Here is a 20447-nt window from a genome sequence, read left to right as displayed (position 1 = left end):
ACACCGTTTTTGTTTGCCAGAAGAAATGGGTACTTAACTTTGAATTTTGTCCAGATTTTAGTATGCTTCTTTTTGGAAACTATTTTAGTTACATTTTAGAGAACAAAAATAATTATAAACTTTACTAAAGTAATATTTAAGATTTTACACTTTTATATTCGATCAAAATACTTACACACCAACATCACCAACCACTATATTGTAGAAAATTCAATTTAGGTGGCTTCAATATCATTTCCTGCAACTACAGGGTGTTGAATTGAACGAAAATGTAGGTTTCGTTTTACTGATTGAAGTTGAACCTTTCCAAGCTATGGATGTGTCATAAAGCTGTGGACATATATTTTTAAGGTTTCTGGTGTTATGTAGTAGAATTGCAATTCACAGTGAAAATTGCTTTTTTTTGCATTTCTATTTTTCTGTAAAGGGTATTTTTATTTCATAGATAGTACCTGCTTAGGTATTTTATTTCAATTTGGTGTCATTATATACACGATTTATTGATACACTCATTTAAGAAGCCACTTAAAGAAATGTATGTAAACTATCTTAAAACTTTCTTTACATACATATTAAAAAGATAGGTTTACTACAGCTTAAAATGTGTAGGTATTTAAATTATTTTTTAGGTCTTTTTAGTGCTTTATTTTTTTAATCATACTTATTCAACTAACAAGCAAGCTGATACTTATTCAACTAACAAGCTACAGTTAATTAACCGAATACTTATTCAACTAACAAGCAAGCTGATGTAAAGCGTTCACAGCATTGTAAGACAAACTTGCGGAACAGACCAGGGCATCATGAAGTTATGACAAGTTTGCTGTCCGGCTTGCAAGCATAATTACATGATGCCCTTCACTCTGTGTAGTTTAGATTCAAGAGGGCGGAATAGAATATATGGCTAACTATGTAAAATGTAGTGTAAATTCACTATCGATTATGACTGAAAGAAATTAATAAATATGTCTACAGTATTGACAGAAATATTGACGTTGTAATGATGCTCGTATTTTTAGACCAGGTCTTTTCAACTTCATAGTGGACTTATGGGACCTGGTGCAATACACGTAATCTTAATTAAAAATTCACAAATTTGTTGTCTGATAACGCCTTAAGTATCAGTATGTATTTTCTATTTGTTTTTTCTCTTTTCAGATAAATTTAACAGCTATAATTTTATTTCGTTAAGCAAAAAATTTTAAAATCCGTAGGTATAATATACTATGATTTCTAAACAGCAATCAATAAAAAATATTATAAAAAAACAATCCCACAGTAATATAAACAATGAAGCAAGCACAAGGATATCAGCTTCACCGACAAGGTTTGTTGAAATTAAAATATTTTTCCTGCAAGCCGCCATCTTGTGAGTTCCTAGTTAACAAAGTCTTTGTTTACGGAAAATTATTATGAACTTCTTCTAGATATGACGATTTCTCTTTTATGAAGAAAATTACATATTAATCCTATAAAAATATAGTTTTTTAAAGATCATGTGAATATTTTTTTCAATCAGGCTTTTAATATGTAAATTTTATACTTAATTAGATCTCAGTGGCGTGCACTTGGAGAGGCCTATGTCCAGCAGTGGACTGCGATAGGCTGATGATGATGATGATGATGATGATGATGATACTTCATTAGACTCAACTCAAACTCAACCTTAGGATTTTTTACAAATAGATTTAGGTGTAGATTTTATATTTATTATCGATGCAAAAACATCGACGGAAGCATATAATTTTAGGTGACAAAGATGTCATATTATGCTTACTAAAAACACTCCTGGGGCTACAGGATCGTTCAAAAGACCACCACGTTACCACTGTCTAGCTAGAAGATAGGTCTCTAGAACGAACACGGGTTTTAGTCAGGTCACCTCTATAGTTTACAAAGGTAACTGTTTGTTTTTATCTCAATGACATCACAAAACCAAACACAAATCTAACCCATATGTTCAGATAAAATAATAATCAAACACTCCCGAGTAACCCGCGGAGTAAATAACTTGATTTACTGCAGAACTCAATCGCAAAAGAAGTAAGTAAATCTTATCTTTACGATTTTGTTTGTCACCCAGTAACACAATTACTTGTGACCTGGGACAATGCGAATATTTTCTGTGTATTGAATATAGGTCTGATGTTACTTTTCTCACACCTTTTGATTGTGAGCAAGAGAATAAGATTTGCTTTCCCTTTCAGACACTTGTAAAGTTTATGGCTCGTCTTAATTATCTTTGAATGCATAAAAATATTAGTATTATTCGTTTCCCTGTTAACATTACGAAAATTAATACCAGAAAGTTTTAAGGTACACAATATTTTGTTTCTAACTTAAAACTTCAAGCGTGTCTTATCTGCTTCGCTGCGGGTACTTATTATAGTTTTCTGTAAGCATTGAAAAAGCCCATTATCCAAGCGAAAGTATCCTATATTAGTTAATTTTCACCAAAACGATCATCAAAAAAAAACTTACTGGCAAAATTTTCCTCTCAACAACAGACAAAAAAACCTACATAATATTTAAGATTCAATGTAGCAAACACATGAATATTTTGCTAATGCTCATTATTCCAATAAATGCTCCCATAATTGGGTAACGCGCGTCATTTTGGCTAGGGTGACCATAAAAACAAAGGACCGTTCATTTGCATAGTCTTAAACGTCAGACGTAAATATATTTTCATGCAAATGTAATGATGAATGAAAATGTTGATAGGTATTGCGGCAGACAATGATTATAATGTATTAAGTAATTAGCAATTTAAAAACGGATATCTTGGTGTGCAAAATTTTGTACCTTCCTAATTAACACAATATAGAGTTTGGTTTTGTTTAACTAGTAGGTACAAAATATTGTAATGATAAAAACATTGACAAAAAACACTGGTCTACAGTATTTTAGTCACAAAGGTGAAATATATATTTTCTTGTAGAATATTTGATACGTAATCGAAGTCCAGAAAATAAAGTTGCACTAGCACGTCGGGATTTAAAGATATACCCCTACTAAAGTAAAAACTCATTTTTTAAGGACAGTCTATGTTTGGTAATTTCTAACTTAAGCATTATATAGTACTTCTTACTACTTACATACTTCCATCCTCGGGTTAAACCTACATATTTCATTTATATTTTTGCGAGTTTTCCAATACCAAAAAACTAAAATATTGTATTGTTTTTTCTAAAATAATTTGGAACTGTTAAAAAGCTTTTAGGATTGTGTTCTTGTGAGATTCTGGGTTTCTGGGCATTGAATCGTGAAAAGGAGCAATAAAAACCGCAATAATTAATCACAAAAAAAGCCTCAAATAATGGTCACAACAAAATTCATCGCTATGAGCGAGCACGCGCCCGCCTAAATTGTCCGTCCGGTCTCAATATGGCGTCGCATCGACGTTCAACTCACGCGCATAGCCGCCTGAAGGACGATTTTCACGTGGAAATATCATTGTTTGTAACTGTACCTGTGTGGGTAACTTTACTGTGTGTGTGAGTAACAATAACAAAGAATGAAATATGTTTAATTGTTTTCATAAGGAAAATGTGTATGGAGGTTTCTTTTTCTAAGAATTTGGATTATTAGTACCGGTATGGAGGGCTATTGACCTCTTTTTTGATGGGTTGAAAATGTTAATTGTTTCGATATGTTAGTATATTAGCAGAATAATACAGATGTGGTTAAATAGAGGATACGGTTGCATAAAAAAATTGGTGCCCATTCTTATTATTTACAAAATATATCCACTCTTGCGCTGTTCAAATTATTTAATGTGATAATGCACTCTCAATAATACAGGTGTGTAAGTCGCTCACATTTCGGTAAACGAAACTAGTCAACCTTATTACCTAAAGACCACACCAGACATTTTGCCAAAAAAGAGTCTAGTAATTAATCCTTTAATTAAATAACAACGAAAAAACACAATTTATACAGGAAGACACCTGACATATTTAATATTGCGACATAAACCTTAATTATAATTCCGCAACTATGCGACTTTTTTTGAAAAGGCTGAAAATGAGTGCTTTTGCCACACGCCCGCCGTTTGAGCACAAAGTAAACTTTAATTACGCTACATGTCCCGTTTTTTGTGTCAGCCATTTTGCTCCACGTTTTCGAATTTTGAATTTTTATAGAATAAATCTTTTGTTATGCTTTTTTGTGTTTTAAGAAAGAATATTGGGTTCTTTTATTCAAAAATGCAAGCTCAATGGCCAGCTTTCAAAGTCAGCTTCCAGATACCACTCATTTGAAGATTTAAAAGAATTGACAAAGCGATCAATCGTAATGGCTGTTATGCTGTATATGTGTCGGTTTTGATTCCATGGGACAAATAAGATATGTAGTTTTGGTTTAGCTCATCCAAGAAAGTATAAATAAAGAATATTCGATTTCGCGATGGAAGAACTTTAGTAATTTTCTCTATGTAAATTATAGCTACACATGTTTTACAACACTGATCGAACGAACACATCTACTGTGCTGAAAGATGGGGTTTCCGTAGTGGGAAATTTTCTTAAAAGCTTGATGGGATACATTTTGGTGCAATAGCACTGTAAGGGAAACTAATTTCAAAATATCAATGTTGCTAAGAAAACTGTTTTTTTCTGTTGCAGTTACTTAAGAACGTGACTCAACCACGTACCGTACGAAACATAAAACGAATTTCACACCATTTTCTCACCACACAACCCCCATAAAACTAACGTATCAGTTCTATTACTGAACTATTTTGTTTGACGTTCTTACAAACGACACATTATAAACATGAGTGCACATAGTGGGATGCTATTCGCAGCATGTTGACGATACTGTGTGTACTCCGCTGTTATGACGCGGCGGTACCGCTAACTAATGCTGCGTTTAAATGCTATCTATCTTAGGGGGTATTACGTGTTGGTATTTTTATGGGTTTTGGTTGGTAAGACTCTTTCGAAAAAATCAAAATTTCGATATTTTCATCGTAATCTTTGATTTTTATACTGCTGCAAGCAGCTTTGAATGTTTAGTTAACAACACTATCAATTTACTCTAACTAAATAAACTTTAATATTCTGCCGTGAAAAATGCCTTAAATTACAGTAAAAATACCTATAGAAGAAATCTTGTGGTTTATGTATTGGTTACCTATTGGTAATTCTCAAAACAATAGCAATAGCAACTGTCAATCACCAAAGGCCATCGAACGTAATAGAGCACCATCCTTAATAAGGCCAGTACAGGACTGGAGGTAAAAAAGTCTAAAATTATGAGATGGGACGATCGTGTTACGAGTGACGACAAAAACTGTAGTCGGCACACACGCATCGTACGACTCAAGGATCGAGTTGTACGGAGAAGGACTTTTAGATGTCACGGAGCAATGTCGGGTCGGTTACGCGTCGTCGAGAATGAAAAGAGGTGAAAAGTAAGATGGCGAATGAGAGAAGAAGGGAGAAAATTTTATAGCCATTTGACGTTGGAATAATTGAAATTATTTTATTGTTTATTAAATTAAATTACATAGAGAGTTTAGTGAAGAAGTTATTGACACAGTTTTGATAAATTTGTTTTTGGAGAATTGAAAAGTCGGGTCTTGTTGTAGGTTGTTTGTTTCTAATTATAACCGAAGTCGTATCGTAAGTACAAAAGGAGTGTATCAATTGTCGATAAGTAGCAGAGAGTAGCAAGTATAGAGGGCGTAGCTCTGTCTCCCGTCGACAGCGAACAGGGCACACGGGAGGATTTTTGGAAAATACAGAAAATTCCTTTTTGAATTCTTTCCATTTAATTTTTTTTTTTGGTCACTCCGCTGGTTTATCATATGCCCACTAAGTTGATTCATGTATTCTGCTAAGACTTTTTTTAAATAATATAATTTAATATTTCACTTACAATGACAATAAATTGAACTAGCAGTAATTCCTGAAAATTGTATCGATAAAATGCTACTCAATAGACCATGCGCCAATAAATCTAAACATAAGTTCACACAGTACAAAATCCAGGATCAAAAACACGCAATGAAAAATGCCCCCGTATACACCAGTCCACGCACGTAGCTTATGATATTCAGCGTACGAGCACAGCACAAAAAGCGGGCGCAGCCATTTTAGCGGCGCGCGCGCAAGGCAGTTATTACGGGAAATCTTATGTTAATTACAATTATGTACTCCCAGCCCCGCGTCACATACGATACTGGGCAAAAACTCAGATCCTATACAATTTTAATGCGCCCACTGGAATTTACGGGAGATTCCACGTGGAAGGGGAAAAAACTTGTGTTGTGGCGTGTGCGTCGAATTTTGATTCGCGTTTGTTTCTAGGGGTGCGCGGGTTCAACTTTGTGAATTATGGAGTGTTGGGTGGGTGCACGATTATTAGGAGTTTGGAATATTTAAGAATTTAGGGTTCATGGTCATTTAAAGATGTACTTAGGTAATTGGGAATTTGAACTTTGTAGATGCGTGGGACATTAGTAACTTGTGGCTTTTAGGAAAATCTAGTTTTAGAGTTTTTTCTGGTTTATCGATTATTTTATTGTTAGTACCAGATAGCTCACCGGAAAACCCTAGATACTTTAATAGTGAGCACCTTAGTACACATTACATATTCTTCGAATTAATGTAACAGCTTAGACAAGTCGTTAGACCAAACATTATTTTAATAAAATTATCATTAGAAAATTGGCATGTGAGCAAAAAGTTCATTAAGTAAGACTTTAGTACATACTTGAATACTTGATACAAAACTGGTTATTATAGGGGGTGTGTGCAAAATACCACCTGCCTTTTCAGACCCACCCCACTAATAGGCCTTCTAGTAAATATTTATCTGAGTACACTATGTAAGAATTATCTTCAAGAGTAGCAAAAAGTGTACATTCTCGCATCTTGTATCAATATTATTGGAGCCCTAATGAAGCCTGCTTTGTATTTATTTTTACTGTACTTAAGCGTATGATAGTTTCGTTAAGTTGAAAGTAGAAGAATTATGTATTGGAGTATTTTTGTTTGGTAAAAGGCAGCTGTTTCTTAGTAAATTGTCATGATAGTGATGGTTTAATTAGTTTTTTTTTTTTTTGGAAGAGACACATTTTATGAATATTTAGGCTTGTGTGTGGTCTTCTAAATTGTATTTTCTTGAAAGCGATGTAATGAAATTGTTTTGTTGGTTAAATATGTAGCGTGAAATAAGTGTTCGTGTTTTGCTTAAAACTGCAGTTAAGTATTATGACGTTTCTTTGATGAATTGGCAGTGAGAACTTCAGGGTAAAAATTAATGTGTAATGGGGAAAAGTGGCGCCACAAATTCTAGAGCAACAAAAGCAACAGTCATCATGTAATGTACATACGGTGACAGCCAAACATTCTGACAACCAGTTTTACAGGATTGGTAAGTGATTAGGTAAGGTAATTGGTCCTTGTAGTACTCTGGTACTTAAATAGCTTCATCAGGAAACATTGGAAATCGATCCCAAGTTTGCTTTATTCACGATAATGGGGTTGAAACTCTAGAACCGCTGGATCCGAATGCTCACCTCCTTTAAAGATGAAGTGCCTTATTAACACTTCCTGTGATATAAATGTTGGATTTTGTGCAAAGTCGGATGCGCCAGTGCTGCCAATCTCTTGGATCTTGAGACTTTCGAACAAAGGCGAATTTTAACATTATCATATTTCAATCCATAATTGTTATGTTTTAATAACCTTTATGCAGTAAACAAAGCGTGTATCTGTGCCACGCCATCCCGGCTAGTCCTCACAGCTGCGATTAGCAGGCGCTCCGCAAGCAGCCCCGCGCGTGCGTCGATCAGCTTACTTTACTTTCGTCGTCCGCCGGATACGGACCGTTCGATGCATGTATGGTCTGTTGCGGTTTCCGTTGTTTTTGTTGGGGAATTTATTTTGTTCTAATAAATAAAGGTGTTGAAATTAATTTTCTTTCCTAGAATTGGGTACAAGCTCACAAGCCTTATCTTACAAGCAACGAAAACTAGGCATCCTCTTTACAATTAATCAATAAGATATGATAGATATCTTAACTCTTTCTGTTCCTCCTTACCAACTAAATAAGCTAAGGTTCAAGTTCACTGACAACATAAACGTAAGTTTTCATAAAACAACTGTTTACTTCGAAAATTGATTGTGAAAAATAGTTAGAAGTAGTCTTACGAGTATATCGGCGAACTTGAGCCTAAACATTTAAAACCTTGAACTTGAGCCTAAAAAAACATTTCCCCGTTTGGGGAAACTCATCTCCAATAAATCTCAAGACCGTCAAATCAAAATAATTTATTACCCAATAAAAAACCGCCAACCAGTAACAACCCAAAGCGGCGCGTGCGCACATCAAGATGGCGATATTGTTATGCAATTGAACTTGAGCCTAAACATTTAAAACCTTGAACTTGAGCCTAAAAAAACATTTCCCCGTTTGGGGAAACTCATCTCCAATAAATCTCAAGACCGTCAAATCAAAATAATTTATTACCCAATAAAAAACCGCCAACCAGTAACAACCCAAAGCGGCGCGTGCGCACATCAAGATGGCGATATTGTTATGCAATTGGCGCGAATGTAACTGTCAACTACCTTCCTGTGCCACCGGATATTGAAATAAATAAGTTTTAGTGCCATTATAGTGCCAATCACGTGGTAATACGTGCCCATGAATATTTGATTGACATTGAAAATTTATAATTTGGTATGAAAGTACCATTAGGTGGTGATAGGTTTGTATGTCGGTTTTATGTTGATTAGTGTAGGTAATAATAATAATAAATAATAATAAATTCGTTTATTGATCCACAGTTACATTCGCAAATCACTTCTTAATGTTATGAGGTAGATTACAATAAAGGTAAACTGTAACTATATTACGAGAGTCATTTTTATCAGTTCTGTGGTCCCCAAACTAGGCTGTGCCTGTATCTTGGGGACCTAGTAAGTATGTTATTTACTCTAAGTACTAAGGTCCTCATGGAACTTCAAGCTACAAGCACTATACACAACTTTATTTTAGGTACCAATCTGCAGATTCGTGAATGTGGAAGATAGGTTCATATCGGGTATATCTAGGACGGAGGTTGAAGGAAAACGTCTTGAGAAACCTTAGGCTTCCAAATCTGAAATCGTCAGTCTGTTTTCAGCAAGCGTAGTGGTTACAGCTCATTCTTTCTTTGTATTTGAAAAGGCCTGAGCCTTGTGTGACTGATGATCTATGATAAGCTTGGATTTATGATGTGTGATTGGCAGTACATAGGTAACTAAGAAAGAAAGAAAGAAAGAAAGAAAGAAAGAAACATTTATTTGTCGGAATCGAAATCAGTTGTTAGGTGTGGTTATAAGTTCTAACCATACTCTGCCATGATTAGGCGTACAAATTTTTATTGTTAAGTGTTTAACTTAAATCTACTCTAACAAGATACATAACTACACTCGCTGCTTATACAATTATTATATCACAGTTTTATCGTTTAAATATTCTTTCACACTATAGTAACATTTTTCTAGAAGTAAAATAAATAATTTCCGTTTAAATAGGTTCAGACTATTATTAATATGAGAGAATCTGAGCTGAATCTCCCTTTTATGAAAAGAACATGATTTTTTGGATGGAAAATCTTCGAATAATACAATACTACTTGGTGCATTGTGGTGTAGGAGAAATTGTAACGTGCAAACTGATTTAAAGTAATTTAAGTCCCTTTCTATTGTGTTTCAGAACCACGGTAAATTTTTGGAAAATTCTTCAGATACATTAGTACTGAAACCTTAACGAGTCACATGAGTACCTACAGACAGTATTTAATCAATATGAGATTATTTATGTAAAGCATATATCACGCAATCAGAGTCCGTCGCGTCGGCGACTGATCATTAGGCCTACAAATAATATTTGTGCCAATCAAATGTCGTGTGTATTTACTTAGAAGCTGTTTATACAATCATTAAATTAAAAAAATATATTTTCGATGAAAATTAGGGCCATATGAAGAAATATGAGGAAATCTATTAAGACTTAAAAAATAACCTAAAAGAACAACACCAAAGTAGGTTAAAGGTAGGGTACAAAATAATAGGTTTTGTGGTACAGACACTGATTGCACCAGATTTTTTATGACGGGTGTGGCAATGATGATGAAAATCAGGGACGCAGGCACATATTTATAAGTGCAAACTTGGTTGTGAGTAGGCCGTGTTCTAAATAAAACAAAACAAAACCATGACATTATCATAGCAGAATATCAAAAAATATTTTATTTAGCAGAAAATATTTTAACATATAAATAAAATATAGAAGAAAAACAAAAGCGAATATATCGAAAACCGCTGTAACTACCACAATTCCACTATCAAGCTTGAAACACACTACAAAAGCAAATAATTGTAATATTGACAAAACAATTGACAACTACGTCCACAGTGTCAACTGCATTTGTCAATAAACTTGAGGTTTTAGATGTAAATTATATGATAATAAGAACTTCCAAGGATAAGGTGATACAAATTATTAGTTGTTAGCATGAAAAGCTGTTGAAAAACTTTGAATGATCTTGGAACGTCACAATTTATTTTTAGGAATTTTTTACCTACTTAGCCTTTGGACAGCAACCCCGTTAACTTCAGTACTGCATGTAAGAGCTACTATGACATGACAATATTTAGTACGTAGAAATATTCAGTAAAGCTCTGACACTCTCCCGTTTGGGAGAAGGTGAGAGGGATTTTTGATTATTTCCCAGCCTAAAATAAATAATGATATAATACACCAGTCTTCTGCGTCCTTAAAACTCCACCAAATTCTTCCTCTACAAACCACAACATAACCTTTGCCCACTCCAGCAAAACAAACAAACTTTCTCATAGCAACATTTGGACAGCACCATATCTACCACAATTAACGCTCGCCATAAAACTCTGAAGACAAAAAACGTGTTTGAACTTCAGTTCATTCATAATAATATTACGTAACAGTACCTTTTGCTGTCGTACCAAAAGGAAACTCAGAGTGCTAAAAAGAGCATCTTAAGCGATCACTTTAGGTCCCTACCTTACATAGATGGATGGCTAAATATGCGCTGCTAGTGTTGGGCAAGCGTTCTTTTTTCGATTCGATCGTTTTTTTTTTCGAGGTGTTGGGTGCGAAAGAGTTTTAAGGGCAAAACGTGAGTTACCTACAGTGATTAAAACAGAACTTAAACAGTAAAGTCTGGTGGAGATAGCGAGATGTATGATTAAATTGTTGTTATTTGTAACTATAATTACATGTTTTGTCTATGTACCGTACATAACGATAAAAACATACGTTCGCCATATTCAGTCAAACAATTCAATAAATACTCACTGTTTGCACAGAAGATACACCCTCTGCGAAGCTGCAGGCTTGTACCTGAAACAACTAATTCAGAATATTTTCTTCTTTTACAGTTTTGCATTTCCACCGAACTGCTTTGTTAGAAAATCATACTTGAACTCTTTAACGAATCTCGAATGAAGCAGCCATTTCGCACTACATAATTTTCGCACACACTTCATCGAATCGCTGACTCCCCATCACTAGTCGTTACTCAGTAACTGGAGTAAGTCAGCGACTCCGTCCCCTTGGTTATGGATTGGATCCAAAATTATGGTTCGTTACTAGTATGGAAATGCACGTGGTGTCTCCCGTGGCTGTCTGGTCTTTTCTCACATTGTCCGTCATAGAACTTCGTCACAGTGAAATTAAAAGTGCCTCCCTTAACCGTATTTTTTGGAGATGTTTACATGTCGCTTATGGATCGAACTTCCTTTATTTGTCCAGTTTTATATAGATATATGGATTGCTACTTTCGATTGTATAGGCCTTGTGTAATAGTGGTTGTAAATTAAATGTAGGTCGTGGTTTTAAGGAAAACTCTGTATTTAGAACAAGCAAAACATCCAAATATATTATATTTTGTGACGCATATTAATTTTACGATATGTGATGTAATAATTTAATTTCGTTGGAAATGTGAATAATTATTAATAAGAACACAAACAAAACTGACAAAAGATTTTTCATTTATAATATTAATTAATAAAACTTACTAAACTATAATATTTATATAAAATTTCAGTGAATTGCACCAATGGAGTGGATTTTATTAATCAAATATTGATGAAAGTTAATTGAATTATTTTTTGCAGTTTGAATTGAGATAATATGGAGTTTCAGTCGAATTTCACTGTTACGTATTACACTTTTATTTAATTACTTCAGTTATTTATATAAATTATAAAGTACAAACTTGAAACTTATATTCAACCGACAGTTCGTTTGGAGTCATAAATCTATATGAAGATGAATGGTAGTGCGCACATTACAAAACCAGTTATTTTGCCTGTATCAGAGTAACTGATAACTATGATTAGAATAAAGATTTTCTTAAGAAAAAATATTTTGCTAGCCATCGGATCTACTTATCAGCAGACTATTTAAGTTTATTTGTATTTTATTGCAGTGTGGTATTCTAATTGTTTCACGAGCTTACTGTTTCACCTATATGGTCTTGGAACTTCGAAGATCATTTACTAACTTCTTCGTATGTATATCCAAAGGTTTCAGCTGTTATCAGATATTAAAGTGTACCGAATAAGTTTCCGAGATAGCGTGACAGATAACGAGTTATTTTCGTTGACTTAATACAGCTTTAAAAGTATTTTTTACTTTTCAGGTTTTTTTTTGGGAGCAGAGTTATATTTTGTATTAGTCGTTTATTTGTTTGTTTGCACGCGCTAAGCAATGTAAGTACTTGTCCCATTGGTATTTGTAAATCTTTCAGTTTCAGATATACCTTAATTTTCAAGAGAGTTTATTTTTATCCGTGAAGTAGTTCCCTCGTGTGTTATTCTGATTCCCTTGGATCGAATGATCCCTCGCCTGAAACTGTTAGCAGAAGTTGATCTATATCTCATAGCAAAGAGAAAGAAGGGAAAATCAACACATTATTCATAGCAATTAAAACAAATTGCATTAACTGAAACTTTGGCCACTTTTCCTCAAGCGTCTATTTAATAATTAACACTGTATATTCTCGTTTATTCTCCATTCTGGAAACTCGATAGCTTAATAAGGCATTTCTTTGAAATCTCAACTGCAAACTGTTGGAGCCATTAAACTGATTCATTCATCTTTTTTATTTCATAGAATTTATAACTTAATTGAACGTATGATTTATACATTGTTACATGGAAATGGACTTTCTCGAATTTAGTTGTATTAGTTAAAATTATTTGTGAACTTAAATGATTAACCATTTCTCTTAATTGCTTTTGTTGTTTTGAATAGAACGAGGATAAAAGGGAAATGCTGAAAGTTGTAATATTTATTTATAACCAAATATTTATTTTGTGGCCTAAATAGCTAGAATCCATGAAGTACGCGAAAATTATCTAAGTTCTTTTTTTGTATTTCATTTTTCGAAACAAAATATCCATGCACCCACAGTATTGTTAAACCTTTTATAAACACAACAAAAAAGTTAATTTAAATGACAAAAAAATATATACACACCTAGTACCTAATAATAATAAGGTCGTGCTAAAAGACTATCAATTTAAATACTTATCTATTGTCCACGTTTCAATGTAATTTTTGTTTAAAATGTCGCATGTCCCGTGTATATAACATTAAATTGTGAATTGATACGGTGACGAACTTACTGAAAACAATTCTATTTTTCTTTGAAATATGACAATTGGTACGATCATGTCATTTTGCCCACACGTTCTGATTTTTAAATGTCATTCATTTGTTAAATATTTTCATTTCTATGATGATTCACACAGGACATTGCACAACGGCGCAGAAAGAGGTGCTGTTAAGACTATCGATCGACCTATTTATTATTAGGCGAAATTTAAATTTGTATAGTCAATACAAATTTAAATACTGCGAAAAGGTAAACTGTGAGGATTAACAGAGGTGATTAAATTTCCATATACATACGGGAATACTGTAAATTTACATCAAAAAGTGGATGCAAAGAAAGGTTTGTCAAGAATACGGAGCGGCCAAAAGCTTGTCACTGCAGTATTTCTAACTCATTTTTCTTCGTCGCTCTTCGTTCTAATTCCAAAGTGTCATACCATAACACTAGTTTCTCAAAAACACCGTCACAAACAAACAAACCTATTATATCCTTAGCATTACGTAACAAACTTACAAACTTAACATTTGGTCACCAATTCGCGTCACCAAATAGGTAAGTTCGTCATATTTGTGTTGGTCATTTGTGGCACCTTGTGGTACCTTATATAGGAGGGTACCTTTTTGAGCCACACCACTAATTTCACTTACAATAATTATGTCTAGTTTTGGTATGTATTTGTTTGTTTTCCAGTTGACAGAGTTTATTTAAAAGTTATGTTTATATTACGTATGTAAAATAAATAACATACATGTCTACGTCACACTGTTGTATGGTTATTTTTAACTATCGTCGAATTCAGAAAAAAACATAGGTAAAAAACGTTGAAAAATGTTTTCTATTTGTTGCAATACTCTAATCTATTTTTTATGAATTTTTGATTTACCAGTAAACATTATTATAGTATTGTTTAATTAAGAAAATTCTCCAAATTTTCAGCATAACCCGCAAAAAAAAACAGTTACACTCTGATCTCATCACGCTATCAAAGACCGTTATTTATCAATCTAATTTCCCTAAAAAAGTGATTTTCTGCGACCCAGTGGTAGAAAACAATAATAAATTACCGAAAAAGGGTATCGGTGCCCATTGTCGGTAGTCCAATCAGTGAATGACTGCATAGTGATACTGTTTTGGTTATTTTAACGGTTTCTGCAACCAAGTTTTGTGGGGTAAACTGGTCAGTTGTGTGCTTAGGAGAGATTACATTATTTGCAAATCCTAACACTAATAGTTAGTAAGACGGTTATAAGGTCACGAAACAGGTATATCTAGCTCTACACGAGTTTTGTTTAAAACAATAAAAAAAGAACTTATTCTGAATCAAAACTACCTAAGTATGAATTTAAGTCTAACTTAACGAAATACTCAAACGTTACCTAAATTTAAGTTCTACTTAAAAGTATATCCGTATCAGCAAATGTAAATGTTACACAGAAAGAGTGATGTTTAAGCAGTGCTTAAAATTGAGTCGGCGTTCCAGTGTTTGGCCGTAAGAGTTTCAGTACATAATAGAAATTGCGCAATTCTAACTTGATACTTTTATTTACAAAATCAGAATTATGAGATTTAATGAAATTATCTAATTACAGATCTACTAAACTACACCATCTACTAAGACTGCAATAGTTTAAAGTGGTCTGTCATGCCCAGACCTCCTTATTACAAAACTTCTCACTCCCGAATGAGTATGACTTGAGCTGAGCTGCTGCGAACGTTGAAATTTTCACTATGAATTATACATAGAGCCTGTGAGCTCTGGTTACTTTACAAATACTGTACAAATAGAGTTTTCAGCGAGTTCGTGTTGGACATTTTACATTTTGGAGGTTAAGGAGTTTTATTTTTGGTTGGATATGAGCTACTACTGCTAGGGAAATATCGATTTAGTATTTAGAAAAGTATGATGTAATAAAATTTTTAGCTAATTGCAAGAGCGACGCAAATTCTTCGTAAACGTTGTAGCTAATTTAACGCGAAGTACGAAACTGAAGCCTTTGACGTGTTTTCATACTTCATGCCCAATACACGTTCACTGTAATTTGAAGAGTAAAATTAAAGTATATAGGAAAATTCTTCTTTTGCAAATATAAGAACAAAAACATTAATACAACGTAATTCTAAAATTGCACCTTCGGGAGATGCAACTTCAAACTTTACCTACCATCACAATAGTTCCCACAATAATTCAACCAACCAAAATATGAAAGCAGATAATTTGTGACTTCGCCCTATTATTGTCGCCGATTCACCGTTTTACATTAGTATTAATAGGCCATTGACCTCTCGTCCATGCCCACAATCGGGCTCTTTACCCCAATCTCTTCCTTTTTCGAAAATGCGTGGTCGATGTTTGCGAATCCGATTTAGCGAATCGAATAACCGAGTTTGGATTGGAATCGATTAGATCGGATCGACTACACTATCGGTTTGCGTTATCCCAGATTTAGTTTTGGTGTTCTTTTTGTGAATCGAATTTTTAATAACTGTTTCATATGAATGAAGGGCGAAATTAAGAAAAAAAAACAGTGTTTGATAGACCATTTCCTGAAGAAGGCTCTTTATATCAGGATGCGCGGAGCATTTTCCTGGGGACGCGGGTGAAACCACTGGCAAAGACTTAGTACCTAGCTAATTAGGTAAATACCTAAGTATTTTTATATGAAAGCTAAGTATAGCTGAATAATTGAAGACTAGTCATTCTTTTATACTTATTCAGACCTCATTTTTTAACACCTGTTTGCTAGCCTAGTTATAGGCTTAAAAACCTTTCCAATCATGCTAGGTCGTGTCAGTTCAGCCTAGGTCATCGGCCTGCCATTGTAGACTGAAAACCTATCAAATATATAACTATTTTCAACTTGTAATGTAGGTAAACTTTCCATGTCAATCGATTTAGTTAAGTATTTGTCCAAAAGATTTTGAAGGGTGTATTTTTAAGTATTAGATTTATTAGATGTGGGAGGTAATGAGTTTTTCCATTGGTTTTGTATCGAGGTGTTTTTCCATTTCCAGATATCGATAATGAAGCAAAAGTAGAAATCTAAATATGCAGGTAGATCTAGATATTCATGGACTCTTAAGGTATGTAGATATGTCCTAAAGTTATTTAGCAAGTTAATAATATTCGCAAAATAAAAAGTTAAATGCAATTTATTAAAACGAGGTCATAAGTTATTACGCTAAAAATAAATTAAAACAAAATACAAGGTGTTTATTTAATTACATCACTCGCGTTAATCAAGTTTATATACATATTTACAACACAAAAAAAAATCTTTCCTAGTAGAACAAAAAATATATATATATATATATATACACTATATCTAAAAGGCGTCAAAAAATTCATCCCCATCGCTGTCAACTGGGAGCGTACCCAAGAGGCTGGCAGCATTACCTCGTTGGATGGCCATGCTGATCCTTTGTCCGAGGTAATAGCCAGCCTTTTGGTCACGAGAAGCGTCAACCAGCCGCCTAGACAGGTCTTTAAATAGGGTGAGCGCATTCGGACCCCACGACCCGAGGGTTTCAACCCCAAACGGTTCGAAAATATAGTTGCCGACAAGGCCACTATATTTCCGCCGCTTGAGGTTCTCCGCAGCCGCAGCGGCAGCAGCAGCACAGCACGCAGAACTTGGAAGATGGGATGGCGCAAGAGTATCGACGCAGGTTGCGTCCCATACTAAAGGCCTACCCATCTTCCAAGGGAATAAAGACATGCCGTCTGGTCTCTTACCGTCGTCGCGTGCCAGGCCATTTGGTTCCAGTACAGCTGGCACCCCGACGGCAACAAGAGCCCGACGTATAATGTCGTTGATATTTGCGTGCCGCGCAATACGGCCCGCACTACGGCTGCACGACAGGCCGTGGTGTCCGAGGCTGGTGACAGCCTCACCACAGTGGCAGCGATGAGGGGAGCAGCACGGTGCTCCTAAACGTAAACAGGTAGCGAGGCGGAAAGTTGTGTCGTCAAACATGGTGCCAATGTTTGACGACGGTAGTGCCTGCAGCCAAAGTCCCGACTCCCATCTACCCACAGCCAGTAGGCGCGCTCGCTTAGCAGGAGTAATTGCCGTTTCTATTAAATTATTCCGGGTTACTCTGCAGAGCGGCTCATCCCACTGTCTCTGGGAAGACGGGTTGCTGGGTAGATTTTCATTCGGGCAAGTAATTTTCCATGCATCCATAGCCTCGGCTATGTGCGGCATCTCAAAGTCAACCAGTGTTGAAGCAAGAATATTCCTGGCTAACTTCTCGGTGCCGTGAACCGAGGATATGAATGCCGGTAAACTAATACTGGTAATTTTGCGGACGCCGAGACCTCCCATCCGGATGGGTAATGTGGCTTGCTGCCAGGCTCGGTCGTCCAGGGCCACATTGAGAATGGAGCTGAGGGTATGGCGGATAATATTATCAATTGGGTCCAAAAGGTGTCTATGTTTAAAGAGATGAGAAGAACGGAGGTAATATGTAAATTTAGGACCAAAACAGCAGTGTCGAATAATTGTGATGGCCGAATGCATTGTAATTTTCTGTAGGCGTACCGAAATATCGTTGAAATTATCAATTTTTTCCGAAATAAATGTAGAAAAAGATTGGTCTAGGATGGGAGCCCCAAGGAGAAAATAAATACAAGTAATAAAAATAACAAAATTAAAAGTTTGAATTGATACTAAGAGCGCCATCTATCGAGCTTTCGTATCAACGAAACACACAAAATCAATGAATCACGCACGTGTCGAATCGATGTGATTCAGCTGCAACGGTAGTTTTCACGGTCGTCGATAGATGGCTATTATATTTTATTATATTTTCAAAAACAACTTTGTGCAAACAAAAGCTTTTCACTCAAAATATTTTCGAAAATATGATTTGGTTAATCAATACATAACAATTTTACAAAGCGCGTAGGCTACTAAAAAGTTCCGACAAAAAATAACTAGAAACAAGATAACTGGGCACCAATGAATTTTCTGAAAACAATTATGACACAACCATATACAGCAGTCAGTTTCAAATTGATTACTTGCTGTTGAATAAACAATTTTCAAACAAAATAAAATCCATTTTTTGAACAGAACGTTATATTTATGTTAGGCTTTTGACGTGCATTGCTGCAAACTGGGTCAAATCTAGCAAAACCCGGATAAAACTCGATTCTATCGAGATAAAACTGCAAATTGCATGCGATTGTTTTTCTAAAATAATTGAAAACCTGACAGAAAAATGAATTAAGTTATAACTGGCTGTGAAATAGTCAAAAACAATGTACAATGTAACAAAGAATCTTTTTTTCATTAAAATTCAAGATAGATTTTCATAAGCAACACTGAAGTATATTATGTAGTCAACCAGTAGTAAGTTGTTTTATATGCCTATGCTGATGAGATTGAAGAAGAACATATTTATACCTAATTAAACTACGAAAACGCAATGGTTCTTATCATAACACTTACCTATCTGTCCTTCAATTCCATCTTAATCGCTTCGGCTGTTACTTTCCCTCAAGATTCTTCTACGGTATCGAAGTTAAGAAGGGTAAAACAAACACCCCCAAACTATTGACAATCAGCTCAAAAAAAGAGTCCAAGTGGAATCGCGACACACCCACGGGAGCTACAACCATATAATTATTAAAATCGATTCGAAATTATCGACATGCATACTACGACCAACATATCTTGATCCTTGGGCTCACCATTGTTAGGTGGCTGGTGGATTTGGGCTTCGTGGTTCGGGGGTCAGGGTAGCTGGTTGGTGGATAATTTGAGGCCAAGGGGGTGGGGTGGTGTGGGCTGTCTATGCATTATGTAGCGGCAATCAATGGTAGGTGTTGGTGATTGTTCGCCCCGATGAGTGACGACTAGGCTCATGTGGCGTGGAGTCGATTTTGGTGATAGGAAAAATTTTGTCTGCTTCAAAATCAATGGACAATTTTAATTGATAAAGGTAAGAGGTGAATTATTTTGAATGATTTTAAAACACTTGTTAGGGGGAAACTTTATTTACATAGTTATATACATAGATATTTACAACACAAAAAAAAACTATCCTAGTAAAACAATTAAAAAAAACATATATACATACACTATATCTAAAAGGCGTCAAAAAATTCATCTTGTTAGGTAATTAATTTTACTTTAATATATTTAATTAAGACAGGAGCAAATTCACTTAAAGGTGTTGCTAAGAAAATTCTAAAAGGCGCCTAATTCAAATATAGCCGTTCGCAATAATCTATCCGTCTGACGTTTGTTCTGATTACTGTAGATAGGAATTTGGTATTATTTGTACGGGGCTAATATCAAAATTGAATCTCTAGTAACCAAATTAACAGATATGCACGGTACCTACCTATTGAGCGTTTGAGTTCGTTAGATAGTTGACGACCATCATTGAATTGGCAGACATTACAAAAATATGAAATAATCTTTATAATGCTGCCCAGTATTTGCACTGACCAACCCGGGAATCGAAACCAGTCCTTTGCAAATGTTGTCAGCAATATACCGCCCACTACAGAATACATTTTTATCAGGCGCCAATGTTATTTCATTAACAAGCTTTCCACACATAAAATATTCAATCGCCTGTTTATTCATAATCAGCAAAATAAATGAACACAACACATTAATAAATTAACTTACTTTACGTATTATGTTGAGTTCCTACCACAAAACAACAATATCGGTTTTATACATATTTAAGTCGCGCTGATTTCGATTTGTGATTAATGTTTAAGTTGTATTATTTCTATATTGTGTTTAAATTATGGTACCATGTT

This window comes from Helicoverpa zea, chromosome 10, assembly GCF_022581195.2.
Source record: "Helicoverpa zea isolate HzStark_Cry1AcR chromosome 10, ilHelZeax1.1, whole genome shotgun sequence".
Taxonomy (NCBI): Eukaryota; Metazoa; Arthropoda; class Insecta; order Lepidoptera; family Noctuidae; genus Helicoverpa; species Helicoverpa zea.
This window is presented reverse-complemented; position numbering follows the sequence as displayed.